At 38.3% G+C, this 25,009-nt stretch overlaps 1 long non-coding RNA gene across 1 annotated transcript in view; it reads left to right on the top strand.

Moving 5' to 3' along the window:
• Positions 1 to 11,191, top strand: part of LOC125937164 (uncharacterized) — a 111,657-nt gene extending 100,466 nt beyond the window's left edge. The window contains exons 2-3 of the long non-coding RNA XR_007462267.1: positions 2,136 to 2,465; positions 9,506 to 11,191. This is a non-coding gene — a long non-coding RNA (uncharacterized LOC125937164). The remainder of the gene's footprint in view (positions 1 to 2,135; positions 2,466 to 9,505) is intronic.
• Positions 11,192 to 25,009: the final 13,818 nt, after the last annotated feature.

Raw genomic sequence — 25,009 nt, 5'->3', positions numbered from 1 at the left:
ATCTTCATTATTTTCTTCCTCAGGTGTTCTGTCATTTCACAGTTTTTATTGATCTCTTTCCATAAAGTACACACAATTCTGGGCACTGGAGAGAGAGACTATTAATCTATTCATTCTGAATAAAAGAATTGTAATATTAATACATTTATTTTAGATAATTTTAATGTTTTGCTACTCTTTACCTTTAAGACAGGACATGAGTCACAAGAAAACCATTGATATTAATGGTAACAACAACAAAAAACAAACAAACAAGCTCTACTTTGTTTAATGTTCTGAGGCTAATGTCAATGTAGCCTCCCCACCTTACCTCTCTCTCTGATCTTGAGTAGTCCTTAGTCCTCGAGAAAGGCAGAATCACAGAGTGGTTAGGATTTTATATTCTGGAGCCTAATGACCTAAGTTTGAATCCTGGTTCTGTCATTGACTAGCAGTGTGACCTGGGGCAAGTTACATTCTTTCTCTGTGCCTCAGTTTTCTATGTTGTAAAATGGTGTTTCTAATAATGTGTCTACCTTATAGAGTTATTGTGAGCATTAATGAGGTAAAATCCTTAAAATAGGTCTTGACACCTCATATGTTCCAGATGGGATGATGCTGATGATTATGACAATCACAATGATGATGGTAAAGTGAGAATTACCTTTGAGATGGTTACCTGAAAGATGTCCCATAATAAATACAAATGTAATTACACTTACTAGGCTGAGATTACTGAGACAAAATAATAGACTTAGATATTTATGGCAAGATTAAAATAAGAACCACAAAAACAAATATATCTCAGTGAGCCTTTAGTTAAAAATAAGTTACTAAAAGCTCTTCTACCTCCTCACAGCCCCAAAAAGTCAGCTAATGAAAGTATATTAGATATCTATTGCTATGTAAAAGATTAACCCAAATCTTAGCATCTTAGGGGCATCTGGGTGACTCAGTCGATTAAGCATCAGTCTCTTGATTTCCACTTGGATCATGATCTCACAGTTCCTGAGTTCAAGCCTTACATCAGGCTCTGTGCTGACAGCTCAGAGCTTGGAGCCTGCTTTGGATTCTGTGTCTCCCTCTCTCTCTGCCCCTCCCCGGCTTGTTCTCTCTCTCTCTCTCTAATAATAAATAAACATTAAAAAAGTTTAAAAGCAAAATTTAGCATCTTATAAAAATACATTTATTATTTCATAATTTCTATAGGTCAGGAATTTGGGTATGGCTTAAGTATGTCCTGCTCAGAGTGTCCCAAAACATTGCAATCACGTTGTTACCCAGGTTCACAGACATTTCAAGGTTCAATTGGCACAGGATTTGCTTCAAAGCTCACTCAGTGGTTGTTAGTAGGATTCAGTTCTCTGAAGGCTGTAGGACTGTGAGCCTTAGCTCTTCACTGGTTGTTGGCTGAAGATCACGGGCCTCTCCATTAGACCCCTCATAACATGGCAGCTGGCTTCCATATGAGCAAACAGAGAGCAAGTGAGGATGAGCTCTAGAAGCCTGAATCTGTCATAGCCTAATCTCAGAGTTGATATCCCTTCACTGTGGTCAAATTCTATTCCTGTGAAGTAAGTCATTCAGTCTAGCCCTCCCTCAAGGTGAGGAGATTAAATCGTGTGAGAATGGTGGGGGGGGGGGGGTGTATCACTGGGGACCATATGAGAAACTGCCTAACACAACCTTATATGAAACATAATTGGCTCATAGACTGCTACCATAGGAGGTTTGATATTCTGTGTATACTTATATAACTTGACTTAGTTGGTCATGAAGTGACCAGGCAGCAATCCTTCAGTTGCTCTAGTTAGAAAGGATGGTGAATATGAAATGTCTATTGTATATTTTTGTTTTTTATATTTTGAAGAGGGTAGGGAAAAGGTGTATTTCAAGGTTGGACTAAACTTAGAAATGCTTTATTTTCCCAATCTCTAGAATCTTTGAGAAGAGGATAATATAATATTCTTCCTACTATTATATCATAGATCAAACAAGAGAGAAGGAGGGAAGGAGGGGAGGGAGAGAATCAGAACTGAGGGGGTACATAACAGAGAGCACAGCTTGGGAGACACTATTCCCACTTTGTAATTTGTAACTCCTTTTCATATTTACAACATTCCTGGGTAGGTCCTATTATTTTTCTCTTTTTGCAGATGAGGAGACTGAGGCATAAATAGATAAAACAACTTGCCTAAGGTCCTAGGCAAAGTGAGGATTGTTAATGGCAAAGCTAGTATTTGAGCAGAGACATCAGGCTCCAGATCCAGCACACCAAACCATTGGTGAAGATGCTCTACTTAAAATGTGGTTGTACCAGTGACCATTCCATCCTTTGTTCATGCAACAAGAACAGCACAGGGCAAAGGTAAAATCAATGGCCTTGAACACAAAAGAACATTCAAATAAGCCAAAGCAGAGGCATTTTCTTTAGCTGTCCTTGGTTATAGTTTTACCAATTGCCCATGAAGATGAACACTGTTCAGGTGAGTCGTTTGTTGGTGTTATGTAGTTATAACCAATTTAAATATATAGTTTATTATTCTTATTCTATGGGGTGAGTTCAGTTACTCTCAAGTAATTTTTTCATTGACAGTATAAAGCTCCTATAAATGAGACTTTATCTGGGATTGTAACAAATGAGCAGATAAATTTTGACCATAAAGTATTATATTGTCTGTAGTGGGAAAAATTTATAATCTGTAATTCATACATAGTGATATCTTAAAAAAGACTCATTCTTGCCTTACTGTGTAAACATATTTCTTCTCTCTCTCTCTCTCTCTCTCTCTCTCACACACACACACACACACACACACACACACACTTCTTGTTAACTGACAGGGTAGTAACAAAGGGAATAAAGAAATTTGCAAAGTCAAATTATCCCCCAAAAGTGCACTGAATTTCAGTTATGGTCTTCCAAAATTTACTGAGCATTCAGTATACTCCAAGGAGTGTTCTCTTGATACCCTAGCTCAAACACAGCCTTATTTTCACCACTCAGGGCACTATAACGCTAATACTGTAGAAGTTAATCAGGTTTGAAAAAAGATGATGGTCACGACGTATGTGTGTGTCCATATGAGGCATAAGACACACCAGGTGATTCTGAGAAAGAAAATAATGAAGAGCAGATTGCTAAGCATATAGAAGAAGGTGAGTGCAGGGGAGAATAGAAGGACTAAGTCACCTCACCCTGCTGCTTCTCTTCCTGCTTCCTCTGTTTCCCTCCCTTTCTCCTACAAAAGATTATGTGTTCCTTGGGGATTTTCAATTAAACAGGAACATGAATACATTAACCTTTCTTGTTTACAATACATCCATCAGAACAGCCTTGGCATGCCTTTGAATTCCAAAGCTAGGCTCTAAAGGAAGCTACTATGATATCCAGCAAATGCAAAAATTTGTCCAGATAAGTCTGGAAGAACCTACAGTATGGTGCATAAATGAAAAGACTTATTTTAAAAAGAGTATTTAAAAGTTAAGTTTCTAGTTGGAAGAAAAGTGCCAGAACTCTGTGCTTATCTGAAGAAATTTTCACTAAAATAAGATTATACTAAATAGCCTCTATCCATATTTTATCTATGATACACATGGGTGAAGCTCTTCTTATTTACCCAGTGGTTTCACAGGTACTCCTCACAACAACCTGGGAAATAGGAGAAATGAAGGGAAAAGAAAGGAAGTAGTGTTAATTGAGATATGTATCAGGCTCTGTGTTAGGGGCAAGTATTTTTATATTCCCATTTTTATAGATGAGAAAGTCAAGATCTAGTAAAGCTAAATGGCCAGCTACAGGAGCTCTTAAGGTGGACATTTTTGGGTTTTGTGGACAGGATAGGTCTTTGATGTATGGGACTGCCCTGAACATTGCTGTACATGTTGGGTGTCTGACGGCCCTGCATGCAAAGCAGCATTGTACTCCCCAATCAACCTGACAACTAGAAGTCTCCACATGTTTTCACATGCCATCCATTAGCATAGGTATGGGAAGAGGGGCGTACACACCACCTCTGTCTGAGGATTGGGACTGCAGACTGCATTTGCTGACACAGAGCTCTCTTTGCCCATATCTGCTGAGAAGTTTTCTTGACTTTCTTGCATTGGCATAGACGGGATTGCTGGCTTTGTCACGCTGAAAGAGTTGGGACCTAGTCTAGAGTCAGAACTTGCATTGTGTGGGTATGAATGAGCAACACCATTTAGGGGTTGGCCGTTGTAGGAAATGAGTGGAGTAGGAAGAGAAAGAAAGTTCTGCATAGGGTCGTTGTCCTGGGTAAGGAGTTCGAGTGTGGTTCTGGGCAGCAGGGCAGGGTTCATTTATGGTGTCAGTTTGGGTCCAAGATACCAAGACAGAAATAGAATGCAAGGGATTTGTTAGGGAAATGCCTATGAGGGTAGAGCAGAAAGGACAGGCAGGGAAAGTCTTCAGACGTGGTTCCAGATCTCAACTCATGTGAAGGGAGAGATGGAATCAAGAGGATTGAATAAGAAGAGGCTTGACTACAGAGCAGTTTTGAGAAAGTCTCAGTCAGGCAAGAGATGGGCCTAGACAGTTGCCTGTCAGAGTTTCCTGTGAGGCAGAAATAACTTTACTCAGACATTGCTGGAGGCAGCCTAGGCATGAATGCTGAAGCAAATCTAGAGGTTGAACCCCAGGGGCTCTCAGCAAACCATACTGCTCACAGCAGATTCTCTCTGGAAGGGGATCAGAGCAGGCACTTCATGGCTGCCTCCATCATGCTTCAGAGAGAGGGTCCTCAGAGGAAGGAATAAGGTAGAAAGGAAATGGGTGGGCATTACTGTGGAGACATAAAGTGTGTTCTCTTTGTATAAATAAATAGAAAATGACCATAAGGGAAGCTCTTAATGGCCACCCTTGTGCAAACAGAACTAAATGCCAAAACAGCCCTCTCTGTCAATCTATGCAAGCAAGACCAACATTACTTGAAGGTGGAAGATGAAGCCAGATACCAGGGAGGATGGGGAAAGACCAAGAAGGTGGCAGGGGTGGGGGCGGGGGGCGCTGTCCCAAACTAACTCCTCCAAGTATATCTTCGCATCTACCTTATAGCATTCTACCTTTTATTTACTGGGTTATGTGAGGCCAGCAGCCCAATTCCATTCAAGAACATCTTTCATTTTGAATATATCTATTGATGTGCTTATAATCAAAAGTATTCTCCCAAAGTATTTGAGAAAATGTATGACTGGAAGCAGTATACCACACATATTAAGAACCCAGAGCACTCTAGTGAAACTGTCTGTAAACAGCAAATTACTATTCTCTAAGCCATAAGGAGGATCATGGATAATAACAAAACCTGCAGCTGAAAAAGTAGGTTCCTGTTAGTGGAGAGATCTAGGTGGAAGAATAAGATATGGCAGCTAGAAGAAATGGACACAAATACAGTTCATCACATTTTTGCTGAGAGCCACTACTACATACAGAGTATATATAGAAGTGTGGCTTAAACCAGTGGTTCTTGAAGCATGGTACTCTGACCAGCAGCAACAGCATTATCTTGTTAGATGTGCAAAGTCTTGGGCCCTACTCCAGAAATCCTGAATCAGAGATTCTGAGATGGGGGGCAACAACCTGTGTTTGAACAAGCCTTCCAGAGAATTCTGATACAACTCTGTCCCCAAGCTTGGGAACAACTGGCCTAAATCATATTTTCACAGTAACCTTCATAATCTGACCTCTCTGCCTGTGTTACTGTTACTTGGACCTTGGCTTATCTTTTCCCTTTTCCCTTCAAGTTAGACATACCCTACACTCCCATTTACCTCATTCCACCACACTCTCATCAACATTAACTACACACACACATTCACTCAGGGACCACACAATTGACTTTTAATTTTCCATATATATAATACATCTATCTTCATAAAAAGTTTACAGGCTCGCATCAATTATCCCCACAGTCTGGACCTCAACCTCATCCAACAGTCTTCCAAGAAAAGCCCATTTCCCCAAAGGTAAGAAGATAATATCTTACCTTTCCTCTGTAAGTAGACATAGGTCACCTATGGTTAGAAAGTATCCTCCTATTTTGATGAGTACTAGAATAAGGATTGTTTTGGGTTGGAGACAGTGTGGGTAGTAGAAAGTGGTAAATCCATTTTGACACCTGCATTTTCCTAAGAAGTGTGAAAAAAAAAAAAGTGAGCGTGTATGTAAAATGATCCTCAAAGGGGTGTGGTTGAAAGAAAGGCATTGAAAGACTAAGCTATCATTTGAGGATACTTTTACTGCAAACAGCAGGTAAAGTGGGGTCCTAACAATTCCAGGTAAATTCAGAGTTCTTTATGTGGTGAGCTGGATAGCATTATGCTTCATGCATTTTCCTTTTTATTCCTTTTGTTCCTTGTTGGTGATCTCCCTCAGCCTTTAGTGAAATCTTAGCCTCCTCTAGTTGTTAAGAGAAAACAAGAAATGGACTTGGTATAAATATTTGCATAGTTTTCAGGAAAAAGAAGAACACATCTTGGGGGCCACTGTGGTTGTAGCAATAATAAACATTGTAAGAGACCCCAAGTATATGGTAAACTTTGTGGGGAACTGTAAATCCACAGTTCACTTGCCTATGGATTCTCCTTCATGCTTCCTGACTTTAGCAGATTCTAAAAGCAATGGAAATTAGAGTCCAAAATATAATTTTAAGTCATTTACGTGGTTTGCATGACGCCCATAGCATGTGTTTCAAATTGCTTCCGAAAAGCAACTTTCAGTACTGCAAAAATACAGTCATGAATTGTTGGCTGAAATTAGCTCCCTAACTTAGCTACAGGAGCATAATTACTCACATCAAGGAAAAGCAGACCAGACACACAAAGAACTTGTTGAGGGGGAAAAAATGCACCACTGAGCCCGGGTAGACTGAACACTGCTAAATGGTTTTGTCGGATCCAATTTTGATGATTATTTAGCAATCTCCTACCCGCAGCATCAAAGTTCCCAGGGCATATCCTAAATTGAAGGATATTTGTAATAAAAAGATATAAGCCTCCAACTCTCATTTTTACCAAACATTAATAAAAATCGAATTAGAAGCAAGTGCCTTGAAAGGCTACTGGCAAAAGGTTTGAGGATTGTAACAATGTGAATCTGATAAGAAAAGGAAATGCTCTTCTTTTTTTCTTCCTTTTTTATTATAGTAATAATATAAAAAAAAACTTCTTTTTTTTTAAAAAAAGTCGTGAAAAGGGCAAAAAAAATCTCACATTCTAATATACCTAGAAAGAATGGATTCTTTTTTTTTTCACTTTGCAGAGAATACACAGATCTGAAAGGCAGCTACCATGATTAAAAGCTGCACAACTACCTCAAACCACAATAGAGATTCTGACTCCAAATGCCCTTTTCATTATTCTTAATGAAATGCAACTTCATTTTCCCACACTCTTGAAATTGTGTTAGCTGAGAGTTCAAACATGCAAATGAAGCCAAACACTCAAAAGAATACCTCCATTCTCTGTTTCAAAGGCCATGTGAGGACACCAGCTTGTGCCAAGTGAACACATGAGAGGCAGAAAAGGAGGATGATGGATTATTAACTTTTTACTTAATCTCTTTTGGACTTAGACTGGTTCTCTGGCTGATTTTGTCTTCATACACTCTCATGAATATAGTTAAACTGGTTTTAGATCCTATCAAGCCAAATTTTTCAGAAAGACTACCATTTCAGATTGATATCCTTCTAGGACCAATGCCAAGGTCCTTAGAGGTCCCTTTGTGCTCTCCTATTTTATCTAAATACACATACCATGTTGTTCCCAGAGGTGCAGCAGAAAGATCATTGGATTCGGCATTGGAAGACCTGAGTCACAAGTCCAGTCCAAAGGATTCCTTAATCTATGTATGCTCTTAACTGGAAGGACATAATACAAACAGGAGAATGCTCCTATTGCCCTTATATGGGTTAGCAACACCAAACAACTTGATCATCCCGTTTATTGTATCCCTCCTTGTTTCCTTGCCTTATTTCTCAATAGAAAGGAGTTTGAGATGATGGACAGGTAGAGTTAAGGATGCAGGGTAGAGGGTTTAGAAGAAGTCTGGCATCAGACCTAAGTGGTGACTTATACCTCTTACAAGCCCAGAAGACTACACATACATGACTTCCTCTGTCATCTTACTCCTTCTCCACCAACCCCCAACAGGCTTACCATTGATAGAGCAGCCTTGTTTCTGTTCCTTGATATCGTCAAGATCCTTCCAAACACAGTATTTTTGTTCTTGCCAGAAAACTTAGCCTGGAATGTTCTGTTTCCAAATTTTCATGTAACTAGCTTGTCCCCATTGTTCATGTCTGCACTTTGATCTCCCCTTTTAAGAGGATCCTATCTGATCCACTCTTCTAAAATAACACCTACACACACATACACTCTCTCTAGCCTATTATCCTCTCTTACCTTCCCCATAGTACTTATTCTCTAATTTTATTCTGAGTATTTCTTTGTCCACTGCCTGTCTCTCTCTGATCACACTAGAAGGGAAACATCATTTGAACAGAGATATTGTCCAATTTGTTTACTGCCTTATCTTTAGGGTCTAGAATATTGTAAAATCTGTCTCACCATTGAGTCCTCATATTGCCTTGTATTCAGTTGCTCAAAATACCTAGATCAAAAAATGAATTATTAGAAGCATTAGAAATGATCCATGCCCCTGGTTTGCTTATAGTTCAGTTGTGAAGACTTGCATTAACTATACAGAAAACTTGATAGCAAAAGTTTTAATACGATTTCAAGAAAAACAAAAACAGAGACCCATCACAATGCCTAATGAGGGAGCAGAGTAACAAATAGGTCTTTTTTTTTATGCCCCCCAGGACAAAAGACCACTAGAGAATTTCGTTCCTTTGATCTATTTTTATAGACAAATGGGAAATATATTCTTAAAGCTATTTTTCTGAGAATGGATTTCTTCACATGTTTTAAAACTTTTCCTTCTGCTCCTGTGATGGCCCTTAGCTTATTATTTCCATTAAAGTGGAAGAACTAATGGTTGACATTCTCAATGCCGTTTTAAAGATACTTGGAATTACAGGATTCGGATTTGTCTGCTTCCTTCCCCTTGCCACATGAAGCATTTATTTAGTTGAGCCTATTCTTCACTGGCCTGAGAAATCAACATTTGGCACCTTACACGAAGTAGCCCAGGGCTCATTCAGAAAATTGCCTTTTGTTTTCTTAAGAAACTGGAAATAATCTTGGGGTAATATCATTTTCTCTGATATGGTTTCCAACCATACATTGGACATATTATGGATATATTGCACATATATACCCCCAGTTTCCATCTGAGAGAAACACTCAGCATGTCTACCACTGCAGAAGTGCTAGATTTCTTATTCATATTCTGTCACACAAGATAGTGCTCCCTTTCCCACAGCTGATTAGATGGTACCAGTGGCCCTAGGGTTCGTAAAGTAGCTGACCTCATCTAAACTTTCTGATCCCCATAGTTGTATTCTCTAATGTAAAATTATGATCCTTGCCTTTTTTTCACCAGGCTGCCATGTCTCTGTGTCACATTCACATGTGAGTCTGAGAGATCAGAAGAGTTCTACTCCAAGATTTCAAAACTTTTGGTGGATCCAAAACAAGAAAAATGACTATTTTAAAATATACCAATTTTGTCTAGTTCTGCTAACAAGAGAAACAATTCACTTGTGGGGAGGTGTAATTCTTCTCTTACTTGAGGATCCAGGTTATTTGGTTACCCAGAGATAAGGTCTAGAGCCTGGACTAGAAGAGAGAGGCCTGATTAATGCTGCATAAAACATAACATGTTGCCTTTACTTGGGAGAGGGTAAGCCATTAATTACCTTTCTTCAGTGGGACCTAGAGAAAGGAGATTTTGTTTTTCTACTTTCTTTTTCCTTTTTTTTTAAATTTATTTTTTAATCATTTTTTTCTTTTTTCTCACTTTATATCCAAAGGTGAAAGAAGATATAAAAGCAGAGACTAAAGAGAATTAGATGGATAATATGCTACAAGGGCCTTAGCAGAAAAACAAGTCCTTAGGAAGTCCCTGTGAGGATAGATTTTTTTGTCTAATGAACTCTAGTAGCAATTCAGCCCAGTACTGTGGCTTGAGTTAATTTTTTTTCATTCTTTCTCCATTAGTAAATGCATCTGTTGCTGCCAAGACTTCAGTAAAATTTATAAGACACTAGAAGTTTGTATCAGTAGTGCTACCTTAGTGGCAAATATTTATGGAGAGACTTCAGCAGCATGGAGAGGACTTGAGTCAGTAGGAGACTAGAACCTTGTAGGGTTTCCACCAGCATAGACGCGTGCTGAGTCTGGGAGGCTTATACCCAGAGAGGAAACTGAACATCCTGAATTCACAGCATGGAGTTAAGGCAAAGGGTATTCTCAGCAGGTGGGGCAATTTAGAGAAACTCAGTTTACATATGTAAAAGTGCTTCAAAGTCTTCATTACAGGAGTGTTTTAAAGATTGTCAGTCCTTTAAGGGTAGACTTAAGGGCTCCAAGCAATGTATCCACATGGTCATACACTTGGGTAAAACTTGTATGAGATTTTAACTAGGTTTGGCTAAGGCCCCTGTCCTCCCACTTTGATTTCACACCCCCATTCTACTCACTGTCTTGTACAGTAAAATGGGAGCAGGATGGAATCTTTAGGATATTGTTAAGAGAAACTTCGGAATATTACTGCATCATGAAAATGCATTATGAAAAACATTATGAAATGTTTTAACAAAACAATAAATTAGAAACATTTTAAAGATATTGTAGCAGATGCTGTGGGACCCCATCCATGTACCCCCGGGTCTTCATATTGTAGTGCCTAAAGCTGATGTCCAACTGCCATTATTTGCTTTTTTTCCCCTGGGATCTTTTATTGGTAGCCAAAGAATATCAATATTAGTCTGGGGTAACTAATCTCAAAATGACTGAGGATGCTGACATATCATTCCTTCAGCTCCCACACACTTAATCACTCAGATTGGATACATCTGAAGCACCTACTTATACTGGGTCCCCAGGTTTCCAAACTGGTTTAAGCTCAGTAACCCACAATGGTTACTTGCTTGATAGCATTGCCTTTCATTCTCTTTCTTTTCTTCCCTGTGGCTTTTCTCCACTTCTTACTGATACTTCCAGGAATCGGTGCCCAAATTAAACTACTTACACTGAAATCCTTATTTCAGATCTGCTTCTAGGACACACCAAACTAAGATGAGTACTCTCTTTTGTCATGTTTCCATCAATTTTTTTAACTGAGAAAAAAGTCAGGTAAAAATAATGGAATATGTATGAAACAGAAGTTGTAAATAAGATTGATAAAGTCAATATAAATCATTCTGACAAAAAATGAATTGTAACAAACATATTCTTCAGAGCATACTGGAGCAGTATTTCTTTAAGAGGTATTCTATTTTGAATAGAAATAATAATACGCTGTTGGATTTTTGTTTTCTAATTGATGAAGAATTTTTAATCATAGGAACACATTAGAAAAATATGAATTGTCTGCTGATTTGACACACTCACAGAACATGAGACTAAGAATAAACCACCATAATGAGGACATGGGTGACACATGGGTTAATGAGCATTATCAATTAAAAGAGTGTTTAAGATGAGCCATTGCACATGAAAATCTGAAATGCCCAGAAATTGTGCAGTCTCTTGTGGGGAGAAGCAATCTTCCAGGAGCCCTGATCATCTTTGCATGTTCACACTGGATACAGTAAGAATGCAAACCTTGGCAACTCTTTATCTGGGCCATTTCTCAGGGTTGTGTTTAGAGTGAGGAAACTTGAAGGATGAGGTAATGTCTCCCCTTGGACAAATAGCGGGCTTACTTTCATGTACTATAAACGTGGTGAATCCCTCAAGCTTTCCTGCAACACAGCTCACGGCAGGTGCATGCATGCTTAAGATCTTTGTGTGACCCCCATAGAAGGTGTAGTGAAGCTGCCCAAACCTGTACAAACCTACACTAATCTCTAGCTACTGCTTTTGCTGTGACTAATAAAATCCTTTGTCCTTTGCCTCTGACCCACCATAAGGTCTCTGTTGCAACTCCTAATCTCTGCCACTGAAGCACAGAGACAGCTACATGCAATACACAAATGAATGGGCATGGCTGTGTTCCTATAAAACTAATCATGGACACTGAAATTTTAATTTCATGTAATTTGGTTGTGCCATAAAATATTTTTCTTTAGATTTTTTTCCCCAACCATTTAAAAGGCAAAAAAATCATTCTAAGCTTGCAGGCTATTATTAGTAGGTTCCTGATTTAGACCTAAAAAAGAAGTAGATAAACTAGATTAAATATAGCCATTGAGTAGGCCAATCTGAAAAATTAAAATGATGCCAGGCATGAATGTGAATGCTATAAAGAAAGAGAACAAAAGGAAGGTGTTTTATTCTATAAATGCATATTTTCAAGACTGCATGCTTGAGTATGTCTATGTTCTGAGCATATCTATCATTTCTCCTATTCTCGGGGATACTGCAATGAAAATAAGTCAGATTCACATTGCCTCATCTTCTCCATCTTTGGGATTCACTACTGGACTGAGAGGCAGGGAGATGCACCATTTCATAGTATTGTGCTCAATAGATGGGTATTGTAGTTGCTGGGGTGACATGTTGTCTCAACTGTTCCTAATTATTGCCAAAGTTATTTAGGTTGTCTTGAGTAAGGAGCCAAAAGAGGCTTCTCTACATTCTATCAAAGGTTCTCATGATACACCAAGAAATAATGTAATATAGAGGAAAACATGATGCTGGATCTGGGTGAACATTCCAGTTCTACAAATTATTGTATGATTGTGTACAAGGTAATTACCCTTTCTGACCTCCATTATCCAATCTGAAAGATGGAAATAGTAGTACTATCTACTTCACTAGACTTGTGGGGAGATTAATGATATGACCTATATAAACTACCTAGCTAACTTCTATCCCCTAAACAAGTAGTTAATGTGTTAAAATTATCTATCACTCCTTCCCCCCTCCCCCCCCAACCCACATCAAGTCCTTGCCCCTAATGAAGAACTTTCACAGTTTGCTTCAGGTCTGGTCCTCATTCATGTTTTCATTTTTCTATTCGGGCAAGTGTAAATCATGCACTATGCCAGGTGCTGGAATTACACAGATGGAAAGCACCATCCCTACTCTCAAAAGTTCACTGTTTGCCGGATGTCTGGGTGGCTCAGTGGGTTAAGCATCTGATTCTTGATTCGGCTCAGGTCATTCTCCAGACTCAGGAGATTGAGTCCCATGTCGGGCTCTGTGCTGAGCATGGAGCCTGCTTGGGATTCTCTCTCTCTCTCTCTCTCTCTCTCTCTCTCTCTCTCTCTGCTCTTCCCCTACTCACATTCTCTCTCTCTCTCTCTCTTTCTCTCAAAAATAAATAAACATTAAAAAAAGTTCATTATTTGCAGTTGGGGGTAGGAGAGGATGGGGGAAGAAAGCCAAACAGATGCATCCACCATAACCTACTGTCAATGAAGCATTGATACAGTAAATATATCTGGGAACAAAGAGTATTGGGGGGGGGTGGGGCATGAAAAGGGAAAGGAGGAAATAAAGAAACCAACATGTCCTAATGTCCTACTATGTGCCAAGTGCTCTATCAAGAGCTTTGTATCTGTTAGCTCACCTAAGTAGATTAGGCTCTGAAAGACCTTGATTTTTTTGTTGAAGAATATTGAATTGAACTTTGAAGAGTGCTGGAAATATGCCTTATGGAGAACAGGAGTGGTCAGACTTTAGGAAAACTCCAGAACATCACAGGGAGCCAGAATCATCATTGGGGGAAAGGGGAGAAGGCTTTATAAAATTTTCAATATTTAAAACATGCAAAAATTCTTTAGGAATAATACAAGGAATATCTGTATCCACCATCCAATTTAAGAAATGAAAATTTGCCAACAAAGTTAAATCCCTGTCAGTTGCATAGCAGTTCTGAAGCTATCTCTGAACCCCTTTTAGTCAAGCTATCAGCAAGTGATGGCTTCAGTGGTAGGAGGGGGTTCTACACAATAGGGCTCAAGATGCCTCACCTTAATGTCAGCTCTGGCTTTACAGACATGTTTTCAAATTCTGCAGCATTAAAACTTGGGGCTTTTAATGTATCATTTTAGCCAAATGCTGTGCAAAGCTATTTTAAAAAGGTGACAAAGTCTCCTTCTCTAGAGGTTATTAAAGATAATACAGAAATACTCATTTCCTGGGATGGTTTATATGTGGAGCTGCCTGCAGACAGGGCTTTGGTCTGAATGATCTTTGTATTCATTTCTCCTTATTTTAATCTTATTACTAAATCCCTAGGAGTTAATGCTCTTCTGTTTGCTATAAAAGCAGGCAAACTAAAGTGGCAGATAAAAATTGAAATTCCTAGTCTGATGCTTTTTATTAAAAGAGAAAAAAGTTAAATAGGATTCCATTTATTATGGTTAGTAAACTTATATAGTGGAATCATGTCTACATGAGAAAAGAGAAATGGAAAATTGAAGTTGTTAACTAGATCATTCAAGTACCTTTCAAATACTTTTTTGGCTCTCAATTATCTAGTTATTTTAAGTCAACATAATATTTGGTCATATTTAGCTGACTTAAGCCTTTGTTTTGATGAGAATAGACATATTTTATTTATTTTTTTTAATTTAGCTGCAAGACAAATGTACCTAACTTTTGTATTAAACCAGAGGCCATAGACATAATCATTGTAGAAATTATGTATCTTTACTATTTGCAATCAGCATTTCTGCTGTGTTATAAGTGATGGAATGTTTACTTGCAACAAGGTTCACCTGTTAGAAGCTCACACTCATCATGAGTCTCTTTTTTCCCAGGCCAGGAGTGTAGGAGTTCACAAGGGAGGAACTGTCTGTCGGCAGGAAATAGCTGTGAAATCTATTTTAAGTTATTAATTAGAAGTGACATTTGGCCTTCTAGTGAACTCTGCACCCCATTTCTACAAAACCAGCCCAGGGAAGAAATGCTTAGCAAACATGACCAAAATAGGTCCTGAATATGCCAACAGGATCCTCAGTTTTTCACAGGTTTATGTGAATTATTTCAGGTCATTTGTCCTGATTTTTATTCCGGAATATACGTTATCCGAGTACCTGTGTCCACAATAAGTCAATATTAAGGATGGCTGATGCATTTCCCAGCAGCTTTTTTGGGTCTGTTGAGATGTGGTTAAGTACACTGGTTTTAGAGCCAGAACAAACAAGTCCTGACCTCATGCTAATTGGTGACATTAAGTGATTTACTTAATTGCACTCATCCATGGTTCCTCATTTACAAAAGGGAGTTTAACATCCTTTTCTGAAGCCTGTTGTGATAATCAAAAGAGATAAGATATGAACTAAGCCCAGCTCTGATTAAAACCTTGAGCAAGTTAGTTCTCTGTGACCAGTTTCTGCACTTATAAAATGAGGATAATATTAATGTCAAGCTGACAAAGTTATTGTAAAAACTAAATTAGTATACACTTACACATATATTTACATAAATTTTACTTCTATATTTATATATGTGCATATACTAATTTGATATATATATTCCCCATATATGTATAAAATATATGTATCATATACAGAAATAACTCAAATGAATTGATCATACTGTAGAAGCTCAATACAAGTAGCTATTGTTTGGTGGTAATAATGTTGACATTCCCAAAAAAAGTAATTATTTTATTATTATTAATAGCCTCGGTCTAAGAAAAAGAAGACTACTTCTAGGTCAGCCACCAATTAGTTTTTTGATCTGCGACAATTCACTCCTTAGTAAATATTGCTTTGTACATAGGTAGGTGATAGTAAGCCCTGAGTTCCCTATTGCCATTGATTTAGCATACAATATGGTTTTAACTGTGGTAGATACCAACAGTGTGAAGAAAAATACCCCCTTCTCCAGTGGAGAATATAATCTAGCAAACACCCAGACATGCCTATTTCACAAGCTGACATGGGCAGCCGTGTGTGCTTGTGTCCGTGTGTGTGTGTGTGTATGTGTGTGAAGTGCTCCTGAAGGACATCTGCAGAAGCAATTCATTCTGACAGCAGCAAGATACAGTTGTGACTATGTCAAAAGAACATTAAAAAAAATGTAAAAACTATATGCAAGGAGATAAACTCCCATAAAAATTTAATGCAGAAATGGATCAGTTCCTTTTCCAATGGAACATCCACTGTCAAAGATAAGGAAGTACTGTTACCACAGTTTTACCACCACAGGCTCCAGTGAACCTCTTTAAAACTGGAAGTAATGAACAATTCAGAGGATTTAAATACTAATCTCCTAAAGAGAAATTAACCCTCTAAGTGTTTTGATGGTCATAAAATGTTAATCAAATTTAGTCTCTTTAGATCCACCATGTTTGACAGGAAAAATAAATGTATTCAAACCCTCAAGAAGTTCATAAATAAGTTCTTACGTAAATTTTGAAGCAGGTAAAAGCCTGCCAGCCTGCCATCTCTGCCTTCCAAATATTTTGCACCTCAGACCTTACTTCTGCTTTTCTATCTACTATGGTCAACTCTAGGGCCTTCTGATTACCTGGGAACCAGTCTCTACACATCACTTCCAATTACACCTGCCTTCCCCAACCTCTGGCCCTGCCTGGGTCCTTTCATACTTAAATTCAGAACATTTTTCCAGTCTGCTTTACTTGAATGCGATTTCTCCTTGTCTCTATGATCTACTAATTAACCTGAACAGGTCTCCCACCTAGATGTCAAAGATAGATTTGATTTTCACACTACTTACACAGTGTCTACTGTCCATAAAGATCTGCTCTAAGCACTAGCAGGATGGACTGATACTGAGATTATGATAGGAAAAGATAGGATAAAATAGGAAGAGAGGGAAAGGTTAGGACCTGACTTACCTAGGTGGGGAAAAACAAGTATTTTGTTTTTGTTTTTGTTTTTTCCATTTCTGGGAATTTGTCCTTTAATTCTTTCAACCGATTATATATACAAACAATGTATACAAGGATATACATCGAACTTAACAAATCCCTCTGGGTAAAGGGTTGAGAGATGGGGTAGGAGGAGGAGCCTTTGACTTTTTACTTCAAAAATAAGTGTTTTGGAACAATGCTGGCAGTGTCTGACTGCAGCAAACACCCTCAGGCTTAGGGTTCCCCTTAGGAATGTAACAGATCCCACTTACTCCCCCTCAGGCTTCCCTCAGGAATTTGTCAAGAGACCTGACTAAAAATAAGTAGCCAGTAAAATGTATGACCCACAAGGAATGATATGGCCATAGACCACCCTTCATACAATGAAAATGAGCCAACCAGGAATGGACAACCCAGCACCTAGTTATCCATCCAATAAGGGTAGAACCTGAAAAGGAGCAAGGGGGAATGTAAAGGGAGGTGGCCAGAACCATATAAAAACAAGGACCCTTGCCAATAATCTGGGGAATTCACTTCCAAATGCCCCCTCTCTATAAAGAGAGCTCTCATACTATTCTTCCTTTCTGATCTTATCCTCTAATAAACTTTTGCCTGCTGCTCATTTTGTGCCCACCTCTTCATTCTTCAAAGCAGTGAGATGAGACAAGGAATCACGGGTATTGTGGTAAAAAATCCTACAACAGGATGACTTTCCAACCCTGTGTTTGAGGACCTTAAAATTTAGCTGAGGAAGTAAGACACAAGTTAAACAATTTAGAGAATTAAATAGAACAGAATTGAAAAAGAGGGAATTTTTTAAAAGAACAGAAACATGTTAAACCGTTGGGTCTCCAACATTCTTATGAGACATTTATTTGATGTCCAGGAGGCTTCTCCCAATAAAAACCAAAAAATTTATGTTATTAATGACAATTATCAATTCAGTCCAAAAAACTATTCAAATATGAAATGTCTATAATATAACACCTCTGTATTATTTTAACCACACCTAATTGTCATAAAGAAATTGTTGCTAAGGAAAATATATTAGGAATGTTAAATTGAAATTTCTCACAACTATAAGCTTTATTAAAGGTTTATAGTGTGTTAGCACTTCCCTGGAAAATAGGAGGAAAGAGGGCTTCTCCTCAGAGTAGGGAGAGTGTGTTATAAACTGCTGGAATCCAGGGACATATTCACTTCCTATCTGCATAAGAATAAGAGGAAGCTTTTTTCCATTTGCATAAAGAATGACACCTCTAAGGTCAATCACTCCCCTGGTGCTCAGAACTAGAGAAAAAAGAAAAAAAGGATTGTCCCTTTGAGGGAGCAGGGATTCAGTTCCTAAGAACAAGTCATTCATAAGTCAAGTTCTCCCCAAATATGGAACTGCAGGTGAAAGTAATAAATAGCAGTGTCCTCCACTGTACAATGAGGGGTTTGAACTAGAACATTTCTAATTTTCCATTTAGCTCTACTACACTAGGCCTCCTTGCAAGGCATTATGAGCCTGAAATGGTTGATATGGATCCTCCATGCTGTATGAGTGGGGGAAAGGGAGCCATCCTATTTAAGTACAAGTATCCCTGGCTTTTAAAAAGTTCACATGATGCCACTTCATTTTTACAGAAGACTTGTGTTATTACCTGTTTTCTGTATAGAGGTAATGCACACCCTGAGCAGCAAGACTCGTACCACCAAGTCCCTTGGGCTGGTTCTATACTCAGCATCTTAGCATCAAACTGCCATAGCTTTGAACTGAGTCTGTGAGCATCTGTGCTTTATTTCAATTTATTTTGTGCATATGTTAGCAAGATGTGTCCTGGGGCACCTGGGTGGCTTAGTCAGTTGAGCGTCGACTCACTTTTGGGTCAAATCATGATCTCATGGTTCCTGAGTTTGAACCCCATGTGGGGCTCTGCGCTGACAGTGCAGAACCTGCTTGAGATTCTTCTCTCACTCTCTCTCTCTCTGCCCCTCCCCAGCTCACACTCTCGGTGTCTCAAAATAAATGAACAAACTTAAACAAGAAAAGAGTGTAAATTTTTCAAAAAAAAAAAAAAAGATGTGTCCTAAGTTACTATCAGAAAAGCCTAAGAGAGGTTATTTTGGGGGTCTGGAAATGCTGAAAAATTTTTCTATATAAATTAATGGTAATTGCTTCTTCACTTTATGCTATTTTGGCTTACAAAAGCTTCCAAAAGCTCTACCTTTGGATAGTAGAGGAAACGTGTATTATGTCAAAAGTTTTCATGGGTGGGATGCTTGGGTGGCTCAGTCCACTGAGCATCTGACTTCAGCTCAGGTCATGATTTCGAGGTCCATGAGTTTGAGCCCCGCATCAGGCTCTGTGCTGACAGCTCAGAGCCTGGAGCCTGCTTTGGATTCTGTGTCTCCCTTTCTCTCTGCCTCTCCCCTGCTCATGCTTGTCTCTATCTCTCAAAAACAAACATTAAAATTTTTTTGTAAAAGTTTTCATGGGTGAGATGGAGCATGGGCTGAGATTTGAGGCGGTCAATAGCACTTGTCTTTGTGGAGAGGAAGTAGCCAGGAATTCATGAGAGGGCAAACATAGGAACCAAGACTTTGGGGTGCTCTCGAGGAAAATTAAAACTCATACAGAAGATCCAAGGGAAGTAACAGAGTCTAGGGAGGAGTCTGGAGAGGAAGGAAGCTGTGTTTATAGAAGGGCTGCTGACCCTACAATGCACTATCGAGTTTATATGACCATCATAGATAGCTTTACACCAAAGGAACTAGTAATGTGAGAATGTCAACTAGAGGCAATTCAGATACTTTTTATCCCTCCAATTATAAAAGATTTTATATAACTTATTGTTAATATTGCAAGATCTTAAAACCAGTTCAACAGACATATTTATATAAGATCCACAACATTAAAATGAGTACAAATGGAGGCAAACTGGCTTCTTCCACAGTGAGGGAAAGAAGTCAATTGACTGAATCTATGTATCTGTAGACAGAATTATTTTGTATTGTTATCAGCTGCAATACACAGAGTCATAAAATAACTCAATGACAATGAAAGACTAAATTCAGAGAGCCTGGAAGGGTATGTTTTTAACAATGCATAGTTTCCTCTGAAGCATGATTTTTTCTCTATGCAGCTTTGATGATTTTTAATGGCAGCTATATTTATAATGCTGGAACCTTCTCTGAAAAGCTTTGATTTCAATTCTCCATCCATAGACCTAGGTCTCTTGTAGCATTTGTAATGTCAAGACAAGAATTGTTAACAGTTTGCAATTACTTAATAAGCCCTCTCTGTTTAGGTAAAAACAAATTCACAGTCTTTCAGGGAATTGTTCTGATAGTAAAAGAACAGAAAGAAGTATAGTGGATGATAGAGTCCATCAGAAATGGAGAAATAAGGCAACATATGGAGAGGCAGGAGATGAAGAGAAGGGCAACCATGATAAATTTATGAGGATGTGATTTTTAACCTGGGACTAGAAAGATGAGTAGATAGGTCGGAATTTAGGAAGGTGAGTAGGCTCTAGGGAGATGGAAGCAAGTGTTTTTTTAAATATTTTTTTAATGTTTGTTTATTTTTGATAGACAGAGCATGAAAGGAGGAAGGGCAGAGAGAGAGGGAGACAGAATCTGAAGCAGGTTCCAGGCTCTGAGCTGTCAGCACAGAGCTTAATGCCTGCTCTTCTCACAAACTTTCTCACAAATCATGACTTGAGCCAAGATCAATTGCTTAACTGACTGAGCCACCCAGGCACCCAGAAGCAAGGTTTTTAAAGCCCCAAAGTGACTGAGAGTATGGACTGTTGGGGGAACTTGTATAATGTAACTAAGAAATGGAAAGATATAACAAGGAAATAACACCTCCCCCAAGAAAAACACCCATATTCAGTACAGTCAATTCTAACTCAATTGGTATTCTCTCTAATATACAGGGCTGATTTTTTTCTTTTCATTTTTAGTCTTTAAGACTACTTTTTTTAGAGCACCTTTGGGTTTACAGCAAAACTGAGGAGGTACAGAAATTTCTCACATACTCCATACCCCTACATTTGCATAGCCTCCCCCATTATCAATGTATCACTCACCAGAGTGGTACATTTTTTTACCAAGGATGAATCTACATTGACATGTCAAAATTACCCAAACCCTGTATGATTCACTCTTGGTATTATAGATTCTGTGGGTTTGAAAAAAACGTACAATGATATATATCCATCATTTTAATAACATACAGAGTATTTTCACCTCCTAAAAATCCTCTGTGCACTGCCTATTTGTCTCTCCCTGCCCAACCCCAACAGCCATTGATCTTTTATTGTCTCCATACTTTTGCTTTTTCCAGAATGTTATATAGTTGTAATCATATATTATGTAGCATTTTAAGATTAGAATATTTTGTTTAAAATGCATTTAGGATTCCTCTGTGTCTTCTCATGACTTGTTAGTTCATTTTGTTTTAGTGCTGCATAGCATCCCATTATCTGGATATACTACATTTTTTTTTTTTTTATCCACTCACCATAAACATCCAAACAGGTTTTTGTGTGGACATAAGTTTTCAACTCCATTAGGTAAATGCCCAGGAGTATGATTGCTGGATCCTGCGATAAGAATATGTTTAATTTTGTAAGAAACCTCCCAATTGTCTTCCAAAATGGCTATACCAATTTTGCATTTCCAACAGCAATGTGTGAGAGTTCCTGTTTCTCCACATCCTTTCCAGCATTTGGTGTTCCAAATTTGGGCCATTCTAACAGGTGTAGTGGTATCTCATTATTGTTTTAATTTCCATTTTTCTGATGACCTATGATATGGAACATCTTCCCATATGCTATTTATCTTCTATATATCTTCTAACTATGGTGATGTGTCTGCTAAGGTCTTTGGCTCATTGTTAAATTGGGTTGTTTTCTTACTGTTGAATTTTAAGTCTCTCTCTCTCTCTCTCTCCCTTTTTTTGGATAGCAGTCTTGTATCAGCTATTTCTTATGTGAATGTTTTCTCCAAGTCTGTGGCTTATCTTCTAATTCTCTTGACTTTGTCTTTCACAGAGCAGAAGTTTTTCATTTTAATGGAGTCTAGCTTATAAATTATTTCTTTCATGGATTGTATCTTTGATGTTATTTCTACAAATGTATGTATCATCATACCCAAGGTCATCTACATTAGAGTTGATATTAAGAGACTTCTTCCTGGGGAAAGAGTTATGGAAGAGCTGAAGGGAAATCACTGTCATTGAGCATCTAAGTGATTCAAAAATAAGCAGTTAACGTTGCAATTCAATAACACCATTGGACAACTGAAAAGGAAAAAAAAATATTTAACACAACTTGGCTTGCTATGTTTGTTAATAAAATGAAATCCTTAACCATTTCCCTGGAGTTTTTAAGTAAAGACTTTAAAATATAATGTTTAGGTTTATATCGCCCAGACTTAATGTTTTTCTGAAGTCAAAAAATGCTAGAATATTTTATAAAAAAGAAAACTGAAGCCCCATGTGTAAATAATTTGTGCAGTCATATACCTGGATGGTGGGATAGTAGGTACTGGCTAGACTTATAGTCTCATACACCCATTCCAAGCCATCTCTGCTTCCTGAGAAAACACTGCACCAAAAAGGTTAATGTTTTTTTTTTTTTTTTGGGGGGGGGGGGATCTCAAAGTCTTTGTTATGTTCCTGTGGCTGTATATTTCTAAGTCAAGAAATACTATGAAACATTTCCTAAGTGCTCTATTGAATGAATAGAGCATCCAACATTCTTGAATACATACAGGAAAATGTTTTGTGCTATGCTGTCTTCCTTATGCAATCATATTTGTCCTTAATTTCTTTCCTAGTGTACATTTAATACAAGTTTTCTTCTACAAAGATCATAATAAGTACTAATTAATAAATAAGTAGTAGTAGCAGTAGACTAGTATTCCAACAAATCTAGAAAATAGTGTACAAAAGTAGCGTGACTGACTTAATCAAGAGGTTTTTATTTGTTTGTTTGTTTGTTTGTTTGTTTTTTCCTGAGTTACATCCAGACTAATCAAACAGCCCTGAGTCCTGACCAGTGGCTGATTAAAGATAATGAACAGAGGGGCGCCTAGGTAGCTCAGTCAGTTGAGCTTCCGACTTTGGCTCAGGTCATGATCTCACGGTCTGTGAGTTCGAGCACTGTGCTGGCAGCTAAGAGCCTGGAGCCTGCTTCGGATTCTGTGTCTTCCTCTCTCTCTGCCCCTCCCCTGCTCATGTTCTGTCTCTCTCTGTCAAAAATAAAACATTAAAAAATTTTTTTTATAAAAAAAAAGATAAAGAACAGAGATTGTGGCAAAGGAACATAAGACACCTGTCATCAATTTGTAAAATCAAAACATGCCCACCCACCCCATCCCAAAAATAAATAAACATTTTTTTCATCTAAAAATAGTGGGGGGGGGGTGCCTGGGTGGCTTGGTCAGGTAAGTGTCCAACTCTTGATTTCAATTCAGATCTTGATCTCATGGTTCAAGGGTTCAAGCCCTGAATGGAGCTCTGCATCAACAGTGTGGAGCCTGCTTGAGATTATCTCTCTTTCTCTTTCTGCCCCTTCCTCACTCACTCTCTGAAAAATAAATAAATAAACATTTTAAAAATCTAAAAAAGAATCCAACACATCTCCATTCTGATTGCTTTTTGCTCTTTAACAATAAGAATATTGGACATAACTGAAATTATGAAGAATTTATTATATGCCAGGAAAATTTAAAGCACTTTCCATGCAAATAAGCATTCATTCCACAGAACAACGTTATGAATTAAATGCAAACATTGTTATCTCTATTATGTAGATGAGGAAACTTAGGTTGAAGTAAATTTCCAGCTGTGGGCCCAAGATTTAAAAACTAAGCCTTTTCCTTACATCTAATATTCTTGTTCCCACACATGTTCCCATCTCTACATATGTTTTTCCTATCAAACCTCCAGAAAAGCAAGCTAAATCTCATTCACATTGAAGCTTACAGGATCAACAATGACATGAGATTGGAGGTCAGAACCTTAAAACCATGACAGAATGAGAAGGCAAAATCAATCCACAGAAACACAAGACGAAGGGTTTTCTTATTGTGGAGAGGTCTGGTGGCGGACACACAATACAAAGATGTAAGGATGGAGAGAAGGGGTCAGAGAGGAACTTTGCCCTTTAAAATTTTAAAGAAGATAAAGTCCCCTTAACCCTTAAATAAAGTAATAAAATTAAAAAAAAAAAAGAATAAAAAGCCCTGCTCTCTTTAACATCAGTAAGAAAACCGAAGAACTCAATTTCCCTTTTTTTTCCTTTTTTTTCCTTTTTTTTTTTTTTTTTTTTTTTTTACGACAGGGAAGCCTAGGCACTGCCCTCCTCCCAAAGGCAGCAAGCAGGAAATGAGAGCTCAGCGTTTCCACTTTCCACACCTAATCACAGTGCTGAAGCTGAGGGCATAAACGCCAGGTTCTGTCAGTTGTGATCACAGTCATCAGAACTGGAGGAGGGAGCTGAGACCCCTGACACTCCCCAAACTTGAGACAGCAGCTGCCTCACATCTTTACCACGTGGACACGGTTGCCAAGCAGTGCCAGGGAGTGAAAGGCAGTCATGCTCCTCTGGTTCATCTCCAGTCCTGTGTTGTCCAATTTGAACCCCTGTCCCTTCCCATTTATCACACCAGTCTTGACAAAGCTGAATGTTGTTTTCCTCTTGCTTTAACCTGTTTCAGAAATGCTGACCTTGTTAAAGCAAGTCCTTCTCACATCTTTTTTTGACATTTAATTTTTTTATTCCAGTTGACAGAGCGAAGTGTTAGGTACAGACTTAATAGATACGCAAATTAGTCATTCCTGAAATAATTTCTTACTAATTGGGCAATTATTTTATTTTATATTGATGGAGGAGAAAGGATAAATGCACTTCAATTACAGGGTGAAAGAAGGACAAAGGTCAGGTCAATTAATACTTGACTTCACTACTCACTTATGAAATAGCCAGGGCTGAGTGGCCCTTCATCCCTCATCGATACCTACTGGGGAATGGAAATAGGTGAAAGGGGAGTTTGTGATCAGACTCTGTTAAGGATGCACAACTGGGAGCTAGAATGGGAAATCAATGATCT

Source organism: Panthera uncia, assembly GCF_023721935.1.
Source record: "Panthera uncia isolate 11264 chromosome A3 unlocalized genomic scaffold, Puncia_PCG_1.0 HiC_scaffold_11, whole genome shotgun sequence".
NCBI classification, from domain to species: Eukaryota; Metazoa; Chordata; class Mammalia; order Carnivora; family Felidae; genus Panthera; species Panthera uncia.
This window is presented reverse-complemented; position numbering and strand designations above follow the sequence as displayed.